Source organism: Pollachius pollachius (assembly GCF_949987615.1).
Source record: "Pollachius pollachius genome assembly, chromosome: 16".
Taxonomy (NCBI): Eukaryota; Metazoa; Chordata; class Actinopteri; order Gadiformes; family Gadidae; genus Pollachius; species Pollachius pollachius.
The window spans coordinates 14,645,458-14,657,606 of record NC_136949.1 but is presented as its reverse complement, the minus strand read 5'-3'; positions in this window follow the sequence as shown (position 1 = coordinate 14,657,606).

Below are 12,149 nucleotides of genomic sequence, written 5' to 3'. Positions count from 1 at the left end.
GGGTCCTGAGCTGGTTCCATGCTCTCAATTGTACTTGGCAAGACCCCACCACACTGACCCAATGCATCAATGCATCAAATCCACCATAATACCAGTATGGTATGCTCAACTGGTAGCTTTAGGACTTGATTCGAGATTCATGGTTGGTTTAGGAAACAGGGTTCCAGGGGGAATTATAATTATATATGTGTATTATATAGTCTAATGAGGTTGGGCTGGCGGGTGGGGTTCATAATACTGGGATTTGTGACTTGTTGAACTCTGAAACATGTGATGTGTCATACCATGAAGGAAAGATGATGAGGGATAGGTGAACACAATCAAGGTGAGGGAGGACAATCACAGAGGCGGGAAACTCAAGGGCAGGGTGTGAAGTGTCTGAAACGAGAGGAAATGTGAGTAAGACATGGTGGAACATGAAACGTTGAGAAAAAATGAATTAAACAACAAACACATAAGGCGAGGCGTGACAGGAAGAAGTGCACCAGGGATTCTTGCACTTATGCACACGCACGTAAACACACATGCATGGAGAATGTTAGGCTTACCTATGTGTATATTTGTGCTCATGCACATTTGATGTGAATGTGTGTTGTTGTTATACGCTCATTTGAGTGAGCAATGAAGTATGTCCTGAAAACTTTATGATCATGTGAATTCCTCCATGCCTTAAAATGGAAAATACCCATCAAGGAATGTCTGTCAAAGCAATGCAAACTTCTGATTAACGCACGATTGGTTTTAATTGTTGCCAAACATGCCAGCATCATTGTCAAAACAGTTAAATAGCAACACAGCAATAAAGTCAACTTGATTATCAATATCATTATTGATTGATTGATTGATTGATTTTATTTGACCATTTTGATCTAAAATATGAACAGCACTCTGTGTCATACATTTAAATACATAAATAGTCAGGGATGACACAACAAAGCCTGAAGGCTTATTTCCATTGTGGGCCCCTGATTATGATTACCCATAACACATCATTGACTACAGAATAGCTGTATGATTACGTTTGTTGATTATTATTCTATTCTTCGATTCAATTTTCTTTTATTTAATAGTTTTAACCTTGAGTTTATGTGTATTATATATATTATATACTGTATTATCTTGAGTTAAGTGCAGTAAGGGAACATTGCTGACACAGAAACGGTTTTGTCACCATAATACAAACCAAAACACATGAATCTAGGCTTGCAGCTCAAACAATGTTATAATCACCCACAAACATTCCATGGCCCTGTGTGTCTGGCTTCCAACTTTCTCACCCACTGAAGCTGCTCTGAACAAGCTGGACTCTAAACAAGCTTTCTGCTACTGTCTCGCTCACCCTTCACATCTGAATGGGAAATAATTGTGCACACCTGGTCATCCCCTGATTCACGGGCCATTTTACAAAAATATCAGGCTGTGGTGTGCGTGTGAATCAACCGAGATTTAATACAAAAAGGTAAAACAGCTGGGGATTTATGTTGACTGAATAGCCAGGGGGAGGAATTAGACGATTAGATTTTAAATATTGTCCCGTCATGCTCTGGGTTTGTGTGTGCTTGTGTGTCTGCATGCTTGTGTGTGTGTCTGTGTGTTTGTATGCATGCTTGTGTGTGTGTGCATGTGTGTGTTTGTGTGCATTCTTGTGTGTCTGTGCGTCCGTTTGTGTTTTTATGTTCATGCATGTATGTGTGTGTGTTTGAGTGATGTGAGATAGTGAATGACGGATGTTAAAAAAGCAAGTAATCAATTCAAGAAAAAAGGAAATTCATTGTTGATGCTTCCTTTTTCCACCACATGCCAAATGCCTAGAGGAGTGGACACAGCAAGAGTACGGAAAAGTAGCACACCGAGACCAAATGCCTTAAAGGCTTGCATTCCTTCAGAATCTGTGTACATTTAATGGCAAAAATAGTAAAATGTAAAACCGTTTGACATGGGATATAATTGGGTCTATTATTGCCTCTTTAGTCAACTTAACTGACTCGGATTGGTATGGCAAAATGTAACTTTGATAACCAATCCTGGGGGACAACCAAGAATGTGTTCTATAGTGTATGAGCATTATTTTCGCAATGTCTAAACATTCTGTCATTGTATCACTGCATGCCTCTTTAGCAGTAAGTGACCACGTATCGTCACGCCTCGGATCTATATGACAATGGTTGTTCCTGCTGTCTACCCCAATACAGAAATGTGTAGGAAGCACCTCTCCTCGAATGGCGGGTGGCTGCGTCATATTTTCAGGATAAGAACCACGACTGCAAGTCAACACAGCCATCTGAGTCACACACTTGTCAAGAAGCTCTTCTGTCAAAGTCAGCCTTTAGATGCCTCTCTTTACATTGACGTCAAATCCATCATGCACTTTCAAAGAATGCCTGCTAGCCCTTCACACAGAAACTTGCCTGCAAAAACATACATGCATAACCTATGGAAAGAGATGTGCTTTCTTTTTTCCCTGATAAGTTTTCCGTCTTTGTAAATGTTACCCTTCAATGTGGGTTAAGGACAGATTACACATTCTCTTAGAGTCACACACACACACGCACATAAACACACATTCACACACACACACACACACACACACACACACACACACACACACACACACACACACACACACACACACACACACACACACACACACGCACACACACACGCACACACACACACACACACACACACACACACACACACACGCACACACACGCACACACACACGCACACACACACACACACACGCACACACACACACACACACACACACACACACACACACACACACACACACAACACACACACACACACACACACGTCTGTGACATTCAGTAAATTGGAACAATTTGTGCAGCAAGAGATCACATTACCCAGGTAAGGCCAGTGAGGAATGTGGCGTATATATATCTCATCAGGTCAGTAGCCCAGGGCTGATGAAAGGTTGACCTTTCTGATGATTAAACATGATGTAAACACACCATGATGACGGAGGCCATATAAAAGAAAGTAAAGGAAAGGTGGAAATGGTCTCAATGGTCTATGTACTTTGCAGAAGAAGAAGATAAATATATATATATATATATATATATATGCCTCTTAACCAAATGCTTCTTTATAAATCAACATCCATATATCAGTGTCTACGCTATACCTATACCCATACCCATCGTCATTAGCCAAGATAGACCCATGGAAACTAAAGTGCTATATGTGTAGGCTCTATGTTGTATGGGCCACAGTGTGAAGACTTTATGCAATGTGTACCTTCTCTAACCTAAATACATCATATCAACAGTGGGGCCAACGGTGGGTTTAAATGTAGCGCACAGCGCAGCAGTGCTTATACAGTCCAACTGAACGTTAGCTTAGTCCCCCTTGCGCCATGTCTTAAGAAGGCTCTTGTAGAAGACTCCCCTGCTTACAGTAGGAAACCCTATGCACTGCAATGCACATCTCGAAGCCGCGCTTATTTGACTTCCTGTTGCGTTTGCTCAGCTCCCATCCACCCTATCCTCCTCAAAAATGCCACAGTGGCTCACAGAATCACGTTGCAGGCCAACGATTGCACAACCAGCTCATCCAAAAGGAGTCACTTCAAACATCCCAGATGTATACGGCAGATTATAACGTATAGTTGACGTTTACACCAAGGGGTGGCATAGTTCAGTTTTCTTTGTGTGTGTGTGTGTGTGTGTGTGTGTGTTTGTATGTGTGTGTGTGTTTGTGTGTGTGTGCGTGTGTTTGTGTGTGAGTGTTTGTGAACGCATATGTGTGTCTTTGTGAATGTGTGTGTGAGTGTGTGTTTGTGTGTATGAGTGTGTGTTTGTGTACTTTGGCATGAGAATGTGTGTTCTTTTGATGTGATGGAATCTCAAAACGTTGTTCTTTGAAACAATGCATCATGTGTTGTTTCTGCCTTTTCTATCATCAAAAAAATAAAACCCCTCCCTTCTCTCTTCTACTCTCATATCCTCTCTTCTCCCCTCGTTCTCTCCTCACTCTCAGAACATCATGTTCACGGGAAGTCCAGCCAACATACGGTCCATGTCGTCTCTCTCTGTCCATGGCCCCATCGTCTAACTAACGGGAAGGCATAATAGGTAATTTGCTTTCTAATAATAGAAGGGATGATCAAAATAGAAAAGTAAGATGTAAGATGTTGTTACTATTCTATATACCATTATTTTATTTTTGCATGCAGGTTTGGTTGCTGATACCAATGACATTTGATGTATATATTATACATATGAAATCAAAACAAACTGCATGAATGCATGTCATTATTTATATTATTTTCTATTACAGAAGAGTTTTGCAATCTGAATAAAATTCCACATTTCTATTTGAGATGGACGGCTTGGCTCACTGCGTCCCAGAAGGCATTTGGTCAAGGACCCTTCCGTCCCTCCATGTGATAAAGGTTTAGTTCAGCAGACTCAGCCACATGTGATGTGAGGGCCCCTGGCGTTCTTCCATACTTTTTCAGCAGAGCATCGGTTGTACCGAATTGAAGGATGCACTCTCCTGTGGCAATGAAGCATCGGGGATTTGTTTCCATACCATAAAGGAGGAGGAAAGAGCTTTCTCAAAAACAAAATGTGATTGACGCAAAACTAACGTGTTAAGGTGAGAAGGGTAGAGGGGTCGCTCTGGGGCGGGGGCGGGGGGAATGAGGAGGCCTGGCAGCTTGGACCCAGGGGATTGGCCTGTGCAGATTGGAAAGATATTTGATAAAAGTTTATGTTGGAGGCAGGAGGAGGAGTGGACATGGATACGGCGGTTCTGATGACTCCAAGGAGTGGTTTCGAGAAAAAAGAACAAAGTAGCACCGAAACACATTAATGGCCAAACGGATATCACACTTTAGTCTCAAATGATCAAAACCTATAGTTAGAGTTTCGCTAGATGTTGTGGTGTGGGATGGTTGACCCTGCCACAGGGAGGTGGGTGTGTAGTGTGGGTTGGTGGATGGGTGGGTGTGTAGTGTTGATGGGTGTGTGTGTGTGTGGTGGGTGGGGTGGGTTGGGAGTGTAGTGCGCTGTAGTATAAGATGTGTGCCTGTGTGAAAGCCCAAGCAGAGAGGGGCTCCCCACACAATGCCTCTCTCTGTCTGCCCTGCTCAGCCAACGTTAGTATCTTGACCCTCCCTTCACATACCTCCCATTACCACCAGCCCTCCAGACCAGTCCCCGGGCACCTGGGCCAGGCGTGTCTTCCAGAGCCCCAAACACTCTTCAAATGTTTCAGTAACACTTCACAATAACGGTACATAAGATAACCATTAATTAACATCAGGTATTGCAGTAATAAGCATTTATTACATAGTATTAGTATAAGGGGTTAGGGTAAGTGGGTTAGGGTTAGGGTTAACCTACACCCCATTAAATAATGTGTAATTAGTACATTAGCTAACATAAACACCATGAGTAAACATGAAGCCCATTTGTAAACAATTACAAGACCATTATTTAACTGTATTTTACCTCTTACTTAATGTTTATTGCATAAACTGGTGCTACTGAAAGGTTAATCAAAGTCACAACAATGTTTCTATGTGAAGCACTTTGAGTCTGCCTTGTGTATGAAAAGTGCTATATAAATGAAGTGGCCTTGAATAAAGTAGCCCTATCTTAAAGCGATACTTCTTCAGCCTGTAGTCTGGAGACCAACCGAGCGAGTGCCGGTGTTTTCCTTTACTTTCCCGCACTTGTCACACATGCACACATGCACGTGTCACGTGCAGAAAGCGTTGCAGACTGACCTGCAGCGGCGAGGGCTGGAGGGCTGGAGGGCTGGAGGGGTCAGAGTAAAGAGTCAAAGCTCCACCCTGAGCACCCTAGTGTCTGTCGTGCGATGGGAAGGGTGGGGGTTTGGGAGGGGAGTGGGCTTGTGGTGGTGGTGCAGGTGGGGGTGGTGGGTAGGGGCTATCGGTGTCCGTCGCAAATGGCAGTCAGCCGTGTCCCGTCGGGAGGACTGCGACAGCGGGGCCTCTGTGGGTCTCATTATGTAACCTGTAATAGGGGCTGCCGGCGGTTTTAGATTCTGCCTCACAACAGAAAGACTCCTGTACCCGTGGCTCTGAAGGAATGCTCCCTTTTCCTGCTCGCACGCCTGTCCCCCACGTCCTCCTCCCCATCTGATGCAGCCTGACTGCGTTATGACTAATCACACGCGCACCACTGATATCCTCCTGACCCCCATCTTCAAAACCCTGTTCAGTTGCCCCAGTCGGTCACAGCTACTCTTCATGTGGTCCACGTGTTTTAACAGGGAACATACAAGCATACTTTGAATACAAGCCAAAGCAGAGAACACACAGACACACACACAAGAGCAACCCTGTATACCTGTCCAGTTGTGGAACCCGACTCAAATCCACTTGGCACCGCAATGCCAAGAAAGCTAGTGTCTTTCCAATGTCTGGTCGTGGTTGATTTGCTGAGCACTTAAGCACCTTTCACACATGCACTGCAACCCTGAACTTATGTAGACTTCACCCGAAGGAGCTGTTGGACTAGACATTTAACAGATTTTCCCCTGCCACCTCCCTAGTACATCGCTGTTTAACGTCCAATGGAGCCAATGTGTGAATTGTCAGGGAAACTCTCCGACTAGATCCGGCTATACATACAGTATGTGGCGGTAAATAAAGAAAAAAAATAATAATTGAGCGCTAGCGTTGATGACATTTCTATCATGCACCAAGCACAAAATGGGAAAAATACAATGTTCCACAAGCGCAAGAAAGACCTGAACCTGAACAGAGTTTTTCCAGTATGTGAGGAACGCGTCTGAAACGGACACTCTCCTGTTGTGTGAAACGTGTCAAAGAGCAACCCCTGGACAATGTGTGGACCTGATTCTCTGGTCATTGTCAGATGTTCGTATGGGAAAAACGGCTTCAGACAGAGTAAGTGTCTCCTCGCTCAACTACTTCCTGTCCCCCCAACCAGCCTGATTCCCCCAGCAGGGGCTGGAGGACCTTGGTTTGGACAGACACACACTGACTGACACAGTGACGTTTGGGGGCTGTGTAGGTCTCTAGCAGTCTTCTTCTTCTACTTTATCCAATATTGCCCCCTTCCTTCTGCCCTATGGCAGAGAACGGTGGGGAGGGCAAGGTTGTGTCAGCCTGTATGGACGGGAATGTCCTTGGCGTGTGGATTTAGGTGCAGTCCATTTACATGCTAGAGTGTGCAAGGGAAAAGCAATTCTTAAGATTGGAAATTGTAGAAAAGCACAGTTGGGAGTCCAATCAATATGGCCTTCTTATGGAGTGAATCTAGTCAATGATTATACAACCTTGACTGTTGTAGGCTCCTCATCCAAAAGGGCAATTCTGACATCCAGTGCAGTATTATGCAGAATGTTGTGGTGTGTGTTTGTTTGAATGTGTGTTTGTGTGTGTCTGTGTGTGTGTGTTGTTAAGATCAAGTGTGGAAGCCTTCAAAAATAAAACTCACACCAGGGTGCAGGCAGTGAGGCCGCAACAACAGTGGCATAAGAGACAACCCTGGACTCAGTTATTATTCACCTTCTCTCCCCCTAATCCTCTTCCGTCTCACGTTTCATTTACACCGTCATAACAGTAGGCTTGCTCAAATATTTGTGTGTGTGCACACGCGTGCGTGTGTGTGTATGTGTGTGTGTTAGCGCATGCACGCCACATCTGCACTGATCTCCCTCCGCGACGCTCCTGTAAACAGAGCCGTCTGGGTCAGTACGGGAGCCGCCGAGGTGGAAGTAGAGCAGAGAAAACAGAGTGGCCAGGCTAGCCAAACAGCACTCACGCCTGTGCGCGATGATGATACGAAGAGCCCCCCCGGAGAACAGGAATGACCTGTGATGGAGTCCCGTAGCTTAGCGAGTCTGAGCTACAGGAGCTACAAGTAAAACAGGAGCTTTGATCACATGCATCAAAACATTCATCCGTTCATCAGTGTAATATTGCGACGGCCAGGTGTAGACATTAGCTTGCATTGGTGTAAGTGATTTTAGCTTGTAAAGCTCAAACTACGTGGTATTAGTTCGTATTTTGGTTCACATTGTAGCACGACCCGAAAAAAGGTATGGAATCATGTTGAATTAATAGGCGGGTAAAGATATGAAAAAAAGGCACCTTACCCTAAGAAAATTGCAACAAAAGGTTTCTCAACTGTTTTTTGTAGTATTGGGTGTCCTGAATAACATACTAAAAGTCTACCAAAATCTGACCACTCGAAAGGTGTTATTTTCAAGATGGCGTCCAAGATGGCCGACAATCATTAAAATAGCCTAACTCCTTCATTATTTATCCTAGACAAGTACTTTTTGTGTCTAACCCTTGGTTTTTGGGGCCTAGAAATCCATTGGACTTGTCAAAATTGCAGAAATATAATTAGATAATTGGGAAATGCAATATTTTGTGTGTTAATCTTGTTAAAACCCTATTAAATGTTCACCCGTTTCAAGTTAACTAAACTAAATGTCCGTTTTGTATTTTTATTATTCTTTTTACTGTGGGGGAAGGCTTCAAGATATCCTCAAAAAACAACACAACTAATAGTCCCAATTTTCAGTACTTGAGGTGGGGTGTACACCTCATTCACTTCTTGGGAAAAACATTTTCACACAGTATGAACGGATCTGCTGGAGGATAACCCACAGTTTCAGTCACTGATTGATGAGGCAGAAGAAATGTACTCGTCCTTAGTAGCAAAAGAGACAACTTTGGAGAGTGCAGTAGCATCGGACATGTTGACACAAATCAAAGAAAAAATTGACAATAAGAAGGCAGATTTCAGCACAAGGTCAAAAACTATCAAAAGATGCTACAGACGGCAAGAGCACTGATCAAAGCAGATCGCACAGGAAATTGGACGATGCACTTGCGTGCAGTGATAGACTGCCTGCCAGTATTTGCTGCTGCTGGGCACTACAACTACCTAAAATCTGCTTTTTACTATGTCCAAGAAATGTGCCAACTCGAAACAAGACACCCTGATGTCTATGTCAAATTTTCCAGGGGATTCCATGTGATACACCGTAGCAACGACTTCTGGGCAGGCCTTAGCTCTGACCTAGTCATTGAGCAGACCTTGATGCGGTCGTTGAAGAGTAGTGGAGGCTTGACTCATGGGAGTGGAATGACCGAAGAAATGCGTGCGTTGTGGACAATGTCCACACCCATAACACCCGAGTACAACAACGCCATGCAGGAATTCAGTGATCTTATCTATGCGACCAGTGAGCAACACCGAGAATCAACAGCTTCCAGGATGGAACGAGATCACGCTGACCTGGGAAAGATCAAGGACAAACTTAGCACTTTCAAACCATGCTCTCTAGACCCATCTCTGAGAAACATTGTGACTGGTGTAGTCGCCAAAGAAGACGTGAATGTTCATGAGTTTCAGACCGTTGGGAATGAGATAATTGAGAAATTGGTTGAAAAACCCATTTTTGGGATCTCATTTAAACGGAAAGACTGGGCAAAAACCCTTGCAGATGAATCTAGCATCAAAGTTGACAAAGATCGAGCCATTGATCCTGGTCTTTTGTTCCAGCGATTTCTTATTATGTCCAAAACCGGAGAACTTTCACTGGAAGATGTAATGACCTATGAGCTCAGCACATTCCCCGCAGCCCTGTTTGAAGCCAAAGACATATTCCGGAAAGCTGACAAACCCCAACTAGCACAAGCAGTGGCTGAACTGTCAAGCAAGGAATCAAGCAAAACTATACTGGATTTTATCCCACCAACTGAACAGTATGTCCTTGTTGGTGGCTCCCTGATTCATCGCTTGCCATGGAAAAGGGGTGACAGTTATGGTGCCATTGCACAGTCCTATGCTGACTTTACTATAAAGCATTATGGTAAAGCAGCTGTAGTGTTTGATGGTTATAGTGACAGTGCTTCCATCAAAGACAATACTCACCAGCGACGTGGGCAAAACACCCACCCAGTCATTAACTTCACTGCACAAACTGAGTTTGTGGGAAGAAAGGTTTCTCTCCGTATCTGTTAACAAACAAGGGCTTATTAAGCTTGTGACTGAGGAACTGGAGAAGAAGGGCTGCACTATTATAAATGCACCAGGGGATGCTGATGTAGACATTGTCAAGGTTGCGATCAGGGCGTCACAACATCAGCCCACAACCTTGATAGGGGAAGATACCGACTTGCTCATTCTTCTTCTCTACTATTCTGAGACGAACAATAGAGGCCTCTATTTTCGTTCAGACAAATCCAAAGTGCCTAAAGTGTATGATATCAGCGAGATGAAACAAGTCCTGGGTAGAGACTTGTGTTCTCAGTTACTGTTTATTCATGCTTTCACAGGATGTGACACAACTTCACGCATTTTCGGTGTGGGCAAAAAGTCAGCGTTCCAGAAACTTGTGAAGGGTGAATCAACAATCCAGACCTGTGCGAATGGGTTTCTGCTCCCTAATCAAGCAAAGAATGTCATAGAGGACCTTGGGAGAAAGGTGATGGCAGTTATGTTTGGTGGCAAGAATAGAGATTCACTTGCATCTTTGCGCTACAAACTTCTTAGCAAGAAAATTGTGTCTGCCACATCCTTTGTTAGCCCAGAACATCTCCCTCCTACAGAGCATTCGACTAAATATCACTGCCAAAGAGTTTATTACCAGATCATGGTATGGACCGAAATGGAGAGTGACATGAATCCATTGGATTGGGGATGGAAATTTGAGGACAATCACTTTGTGCCAATTATGACCAACAAAACTGCTGCCCCAGAAAGCCTCCTGCATATGGTCCATTGTAATTGCACAGCTGCCTGCCGAACATAACGGTGTAGTTGCAGACGATACGGACTGCCATGCATGCCTGCTTGTGGACCATGCCAAGTCGAAAATTGTGAGAATCCGCATGATCAACCTTTATGAGAGGAAGAGTGTGACAACTAATTGTAAATCTCGTGCAGATCAAAGAAAATAAAAAAAATAGGGGTTAGCGGTACTGAGCCTTCACGTGGCGGCCCTGTTTTGACTAAAACAACTGTTTTGACTAAAAGGGCCTGTTTGGCCCTGTTTTCACAGTACCACACAGTAATAACACATTCATGCACAACATAAATTGCTTCAACATAATTTGAAGTACTGTATAAGTAAAATCACCAATGCTGGGTAAATTATGGCATGTTGAAAAAGGACAAATGTCCATTTATATTGAAAAACGTTTTTCATTTCTAACATAAATAACCCTTTTTAATACATTGTTGTACTGGTAATCACTTCACTATTCTTTATGTAAGCTAATTGGATTCCTAGATAAGCAAAACATAGGGTTAGACACCAAAATTACTTGTCTAGGATGAATATTGGAGGAGTAATGATCTTTTAAAGAACTCGCGGCGGCCATCTTGAAAATAACACCTTTCGAGTGGTCAGATTTTGGTAGACTTTTAGTATGTTATTCAGGACACCCAATACTGCAAAAAACAGTTGAGAAACCTTTTGTTGCAATTTTTTTAGGGTCAAACCATATTTTGACCCGTCTATAAACGGCGCACAGCGTACAGAGAGTCAATGGAGCGGGCTGTATTTTACAGATTGGTTGCGCATCTAAATTCCCACAGAAACTCAAAAAATAGTATTTTGCTAATGTCCCGACATGGCGTGTACTTCCAGATTTAGGTGCTATATCTTATTACTTTACTTTCTTATGTCCTTTTATTTTTGTGAACAGTGTTTTGTGTAATTTATATTGAAAACAAATCTGGCATGTGTACAGAGTTGGACATAGTAAACATTGGTCTCGTTTGGTTTCAATATTGATATTGAGTGTTAGGATCATTGTTCAGGTTATGTAACCACACACAGTGCACACACACACACACACACACAAACACACATCGTCCACAAACACAGACACACAGCTGTTGGCAGCTGTTCTTTGCTGGATTTATCCAGATTCCTCTGGTCCACTGGTCCAGAGGCACCACCAGACCAGTTAGGTGTGTGTGTATAAATGTGTATGTGTGAGTGTTTGTGTGCGGGAGTGGTTGAGGTGTGTGTGTATAGGTGTGTGAGTGTATATGTATGTATATGCATGATGAGTGAGTGAGGTGTGTGTAAAGGTGTGTGTGTGTGTGTGTGTGTGTGTGTGTGTGTGTGTGTGCGTGTGTGTGTATGTGTGTGGC